Below are 7,743 nucleotides of genomic sequence, written 5' to 3'. Positions count from 1 at the left end.
TTAATTATTTGTCTGCCTTAAACCCTAGTCCCAAACCAATGAGCTTTGTGCTTGAGGGTGGAACTTTTTGAAGAGAAAATACTACGGTGAATGTCCTGTTCGGATGTTGCACAAGCTATTGTCAATTGCGCTAAGGATCCCGATCAAGCTGTTGGGCAGGTTTTGAGCAAAATTGAATTTACATACTTTTTAATATGCTAAACCCTTAACACCCACCTTGCAGACCAAAGCGTTACCAGTTGAGCGAATTAATTGATTGGTTCCATCGTGTTATGCGCAAAGATGAAAAATGGTGGGAATACCGTTATTAAGACATGCGTTGCCATCCTACCTTCCTATTGAAAGCCATGTTCGCTGAGCTTATCTGTCTTGGACAACCTATTGGTGAGCTACATATGTCGATCGCGAATGTATTACCGATGTCTTTTGGGTGTACAATTGACATCCATGGAAATGCAAGTACCATGGAATTTGCGACCATATCCTTCTGCGCAATATTATGATGCCGAATTTCGAGAGTGGTAGGAACCAGCTCCACCAAAACCGATAGAACATCAGGAAGAAATACGTATGTTTGCATAAAACTACTATAATGGCAACAACGCTAACAACAGCCAAGCAAATAATAAACAACACTCATCAAATGAAAGCTATTAAAAATTAAGGAATTTGCGTTGTATTTTAGTTTGAGTCAAACAAGTTATTATCGACTAGAATAATTTCAAATGGAGTATATTTCGAACAATCGGTGTATTTGTATAAACAACGTCAAACAATTTCTTGCATAGAAATCTTATATTCACGTAGGTGTTAGTACTTTTTGAAATATGAAAGTATATAACTTATCGCAGTTATTTGTTTATTACTTGTGTTTTCATTATTGCATTTAGTTTTACTTTGTGAACAGCAAAACTGGCGGAGCCTTCTTCTACCGATTTGATAATTATAAACCCAAATAAAAAGTAAATTATAACTAAATGTTTTATTTCAGCAGATTTTATTTATTGTTTTTTTTTTTGCAGAATATACGAGTGTGCATTCCTATCGTAATATTTATTTGAAAACTTTAAGACAACAAAATTGAATTATGTTAATAAGTTAGAACCAATGCAGATTTTTTTCAGACAAACACCCAGACAAAGGACATCAGACAAATTTTACATGTGTGCAACACATAAAAATTCCACATGCTTGAAAGCAGTTGTGCTTGTCTGTTTATTAAAAAATTTTATTGAAAAGTACGTTCTTATCATAATGAAAAGGCATTTAAGAACGTCTGGCCGAGAATCAGCACAGCAATAAAAAGGCTCTATGTGTCCCATTTTTTCAAATAAATATTTTGAAAACCCACGGATATGACAGCAAGAATCAAAATTCTCACAAAATATTTCCTCTAATTTTTCGAGGAAGTTTATAAAGTCTGCAGGTGGTTTGACCAGACTGCAGTCGTTATATTCTTTTTCCATAGAAAATAGAAAACGAGAATCAGTTTCTTCTTCAAAATGAGGTATCGGACTCAAACAACTATGAAGTTTTAAAAACTTTGAATACATATAGCTGCAAAAATAAACAAATGAATTTTGTTTCAGGAAAAAACTTTCACTCAAATCAATTTCCGCGATCTCAATATTTTGAAGTGGTTCTAAGAGCAGTCTTGGCAAACTTTGAAAGGTTTGCCAAGAAATATCATTAATCAAAGCGTCGTTGCAAACGCTTTGAAGGGCGCTAGAACTGAGAGCTTCCCATTCTTCCTTAGGCAAAGGTTCGCAATTTCCCTTAGTCACATAGTTAACATTCCTAAGGGCCCAGGATTTAATAAATGAAAGGTATTCGTGATGTCACGACTTAAACTATCATTGACTTTCAATGATTTAAAAAAATTCTCGGCTTCTAAGAGAAAGTTAATTTGTTCCGTACTACCGAAAAACGGATCATTAAATTTTCGTGGGGCTCCAAGCCTACTACTATTAAATATATTAAAAATTTTATCAAAAAAAAGAACAAATTCGGCGGTATTAAGGAAAGTTGGAGACTTARAAATATTCAATTTCCCGGAGCTATATAATGCGAACATTGCACTMGCAACCGTGTTGCTGAAAACCTGTGTAGCTAAATGCACACTCATTTTTTCAAAAGTTGAGGGCCTAAGATGAGCTGAAGTTATCTTAGGCGTACACCTAATACTTTGTTGAGCGTCTTGCTCATGGAAGTGAATTATATCACTCCATTTCAAAAGACGTCCAAAGAAACTAACTACGTTCTTACTATTTTGCAAAATTTCGCGCACTTTTTATGAGATGTAGAGAATCGTAAAAAAATACAATTTCTTCTCCATTCGCTATAAAAAATGGCCTATCTTCTGTCACTCTACAACTTGGGCAAAATGCACATAATTTGACCCTTTTACATACTGTTTAAGAATATCTCCTTTGCATCATTTAAGGAAGAAAAATGCCTTGAACCATAAGTGTTAAAACACTTGAAGCAATTCTGGAGGTACGATTTTCATCACCATAATCCTCCAGACCTACAATTAAATCCCTATATCTATCGTACTGCAAATGGGTCTTCAAAGACATTTCATCGCAGCAAATTGACTCGTATTTCTGGTCACTCGTAAAGCCACGGCTTCGCAGTTCCAGAGTTTTTATGCTGCTATACGTACAACCAGAACTTCGTGGCCAACTTTGGATAACTTTGGACAAAGTTCTTGGTGATGGCCAATTAAAATAGGGCTGTATATATGTATATGCTAGAGGTGACAAGAAGTGAACCCCCAGAGCTATGGTTTTTAATTCCCTGTCGTATCTATTACCGTGAAGATTACGGTTATTATTAAACATACTATTCCTCACACATGCAGCAATATGTGAAGGCAATTTGCTACATAGCTCAACAATTTGACTATTCTCACTATTTTTAATAGGTAAACTGTTTCTTTTTAGGGCCTCAATTTCTTTTTCCTTCTCTTCTAATTGTTTTTCATTCTCATTTTCTAAATATGTATTCCTTTTTTTAAGCTATCTATTTCGCTAACAAATTTTCTTTTCCTAGGTGTCCTTTCACTTAGGTACGCATCTGTTTGCGTTTTGCTATTTATCGCCCTAATATCTAAACTTCCTAAAGGTGAGGAATATGAGTGTTCCTYAAATATATTKTAATGAAGGGACACCTTCWCATGCACTTCATGTGAACACGAAGTACAGTCTCCTACCTCGTCACCGAAAGTGTTGGAAATAGACTCTATAGGACCTAAAGTATTTATATTGTCCTGTTCGTCAGGTTCGCAAAAACTACCTTTAACTAAAGTACCACAGTCCGAAACTATCGCCACTGTTGGCATTAACAAATTTTTATCGGGGACTGCCCCTTTGGATAGTCTTAACCAATTTTGAAGGTGAAGCGAGAAATGCCTATCGCAGGCATACAAATTTTGGATTATTTAAATCGAATACACCAAGAAGGTGCATCCATTTCCTCCGCCTAAAAAACAAAAAATACAAATATGTTAACATACAATAAAAGGTTTATATTGTTAGTATATTATTGTAAAATAATAAAATAATAATTAAAGATATTTAAATAAAGAGCAGCATAAATCATTATTTGTAAAAAATCATCATACAAATACCAAGCAAGCTGTACAAAAAAAATTAGGCAACTCAAAAGTTTTATTATTCATATCAAGAAATAAAAGCAGTTTCAACAAATATTTGTAAATAAAAAATACATACTGGTACTGTTTGTACAAGTAGATCCACAAGGGAGGTAATTAAGAGACTCTTCCACTGTACGTCGGTCGGCTAATTTTTGCTGAAAAATTATGAAATCAAATATACACAGTTACAATATATTAATTAATATTTGACCATCGCAGTTTTATATTATACTTATTACTCATAGTGTGTACTATAATATTTGTGCTTCAAATTGAAATTTTTGTTACCACATCTGCACAACTGTGTGAAATTTTGAGTAAATTAATTTTAGTTTTCTCATATTTTGATTAATTAAACTTTGAAGTTAAATTATTTTTTTTTTTAATTTTCATATACTATAATGAAATAAAAAATATATTCAAAAATTAATTATGAAATCGCAAAATAAAATTTCAATAAAATTAGCTTAGGAAGTTTCATACGCGAAATACAAAATTAATAAATTATCCTAAACTCTCCGAAATAAGCAATAACTTCTTGTTTAATTTTAAATCCGAAAAAACCCTTTGGCGTAGATATTTTTTTATGGTCACTCAAGATGTCCCCCTTAAAGCCTGAGGCTTATAAGTGTTTCTTTATACAGTTATACTATATATTTTTTTTTTACTATTTTCAACATTTCATTATTAATTCAAACCGAATATCTATAATATTATATTATTAATATTATTATTGATTATTCATTATAAACCCGGAATACGAGGATTGCAGTACACACATTCATATCTATGTTTCACTTAATATTATAAATCAATATAATAATATTTGAAATGTGATAGGAGGTACGGCATATATTCACAATCCCAAAAAAACGTGTTCGCCTTTATTCGTCAATGAAATTTTCACTGTATTGAATTGTTTATTATATATGCACCCAATATGCAAAATAACGTATGTTACAAAAATTTGATATTGAGTGTTTCATTGCTACTGTTCTGCTACTGATATAATCCAGTTTTAACCAGCATTTAAATATAATTTCACTAGTCTTATATTGTATATAAAATTAAAAAGTTATTTTGGGTATGTCCAACGTATGAATGGTAACGTTTGCATTTGTTTAAAAAATTTGCACAATTATTTGTTTAACTCCGTCTTTTATGCAATATCATTTGATAAATACATATATAAACAAGAAAATAAAATTAAACATTCTACATACCTAGGCATTTCTCGCTCCCCAGGAAATTTGTGTAGACGTAACGAGCCTTTGCACTCYAACACGCACTTGCGAGGCATTTTCCTTCTGTAAAAAAGTTTCAATTAGTATTTGGCTATAATTTAATTTATAGAMTACTAACCTGTCGATCGATCTGAACGCGAATGGGAAACAAATTAATCTGTAAAAATAATAATAAAGTAATAATTATATTTAAAACTTAAATAACTTACTTTTAAAATGCGCTTGATTATTTTCAAATATTATGCCAGTATTGCGATTGAGCATGACAAAATAGTGTTGTGTAAGCTAATTTAAACTCCTTTTTAGTACTATATACATACATATATTAAAAAAATAATTCCTTTAAGAATCCTTTTTATTTATAAAATTAGATTAGAACTAAAAAATAATATGGTAAATCTGTTAGGAAAGTCAAACACTCCATTTTGAACTAGTAGGATTCCTGATTGCCGGCGTATAGCTAAATTCTGAGACATAAAAAGTGTAAGTAGTTTGTGATTACTAAAATGTATGCTTTAAATATAAGAAATATGGCTATTATAATTATCTCTTGATTTATCTTACATTAAAATTGTATTTTACTATTTAGACGAATTAGTACGATATGTAATACCAAATTTTTCGACAATAGTTATCTCTTTTGGTCCACTCATTATCAAAAATAATTTCCAATTTGTTCATGAATAAGTTAACTAAAACGCTTAAAATTATTTACGCATATTTATTTATATCAAGAAGATATAATTAAATCTTTTGATAACAGCATTAAATTTCATTCTATAAGCAAAATTTAAAACTATAAATACTGTAATGAATAAATATAATACTGTAAGTTTATAATTTAATATAAAAGCATTTTTGCTTTACGCAGCCCGTTTCAACCTCTCGTCACCCTTATTCACCAGAGGTGGCCATGATGTTTTTATTGTGAACGTACACTTGGGGGTAGGTTAAGGACTGTGAATGGCTCTTTTTCTACGGTGAATGGGACTTTCTCTACTCCCTTGTACCATGCTCAATATAATACAAAATGCGTATGTTTATTTGTAGGTTTTAATTTCTATAATTATCTTTGGTTTCAAAATGTCGAAAGTACTGTGGTCATCACAGATAGCTTTAGAGATCAATTGCTAAAACCTTAGTAAAAGTGCTAAATCATAATAATTATATGTATAAAATTTGTGTTTTATCACTCTGATCTTATATGTGCTACGTTAGAATTTTGCTGATGATAATTTTTATATCTTTTTATCTTCGTAAATGCAATATGATACAAATTTCATATATTAACTTGTAGATTTTAATTTTCTTGATTACATTTGGTTTCAAAATATCCACACAGATATCAATAACTAAAGTGTGCGGGGGTTTTATTAAGAGCGTGCTAAGGCGGAGAATCAGTTATCTCAAGTCAAGAGGTACCTGCCCCTCCACTTGATGATAGGGAGTTGGGGTACATCTTTTGCCTGGTTAGGTCTAAACGGTCCACAGATTTTGATGGTTTGAATAGAGAGATGTGCAAAAGCTTGTGGAAGTTCATCCCGGAATACCTGGCGGCCATTTACAATAAATGCGTATGGGGGGAGCTTTTTCCACTCGAGTGGAAAAGTGCGAGGGTTGTTCCTCTTCTGCAGTCCCCTGGTAACATCAGGAGCGATCCTTGTTTTTATCGGGACATCAATCTTGCTTACAGTTCTTGGAAAAGTGCTGGAAATAGTTGTGGTTTAACGGCTTCACGAGCTAACTCGGGGTATGTGGTCGGACCAGAGGTGGTCAGGCTGGTCAGTATGTCCTTGACATATTTGTTGACTTCCAAGGGGTGTTTGACTACCGAAGCTGAAATCGGTTGGTACAACGGCTAGAAGACAAGTATATCTTTGACACATTTGTTGACATCAAAGGAGCGTTTGTCTACCTAAGTTGGAATCGAGTGGTGCAACAGCTAGAGGATCTTGGCTGTGCGGAAATTACTCTTTGGCGGTATTACTTTTTTAACAGAAAGTCTTCTCTAGGCGGCATGAATGGGAGTGTGGAGAATGGAACAGTCCGTGGCTGCCCCCAGGGTTCCATCTGTGGTCCATATATTTGGAACATTATGATTAATTCTCTGCTTGAGCATATCGAGCCATTATGTAAGTGTTGTGCATTGCGGACGACCTTCTTCTGGTCGAAGGTTGCTCGCGGTCTGAGCTAGAGCGGGCGGGAGGTCATTTCTTTGGGATTGTAAATTCTTGGGGTTTTGGTATAGGGGTAGACATACCGATGGGAAAAATGGTGACAATGCTGTTTAAGTGCAGACTGACAGATGTACAGCAGCTACGACCTCTTGACCTAATTGTCATTTAGCGTGCTGTTGCATTCAGGTTAAGAAGGGGCTTCAGAGTGTCTTTGCTGAGAAATGACTGAATTTCCGATGATGTTGTGGAGAGGAAGGGAGGCTCTACATGATAGGGTCTACATGATAGGGTCAGATGTAAGTGGCAAGAACGTTGGAAAAATAGTCCTAACGACCGGGTAACTTATGAGTACATTAGGGATGTTGGGTTTGTTCAGGATAACCCAGACTTCAGATTTTATCTGAGTCTGGGTTGTCTGCTTACGGGGCATGGGCCTCTGAATGCATTTTTTCCAGGGGACCACCCCTGGCCATTAGCCCAGAGCTGTGTGGAAACTCAACTGGTAGTAGTCTCGGCTACAAGGTCTGACCGGAGACCTAATTCTGATAGCAAGGGGAGCCGGAGCACTTGAAGTTCACTCCAATCTGCTCATGTGGACTGTCCTTTCGGGTAGTATCGTGGTGGTGGTGGAGGTTAAAGTTCCGGGAGAACTGAAACCTTTTCA

The sequence above is a fragment of the Bactrocera latifrons genome, unplaced genomic scaffold, assembly GCF_001853355.1.
Source record: "Bactrocera latifrons isolate USDA-ARS-PBARC rearing strain unplaced genomic scaffold, ASM185335v1 scaffold_490, whole genome shotgun sequence".
In the NCBI taxonomy this organism is placed as follows: domain Eukaryota; kingdom Metazoa; phylum Arthropoda; class Insecta; order Diptera; family Tephritidae; genus Bactrocera; species Bactrocera latifrons.
Note: the sequence above shows the minus strand (reverse complement) of the source record.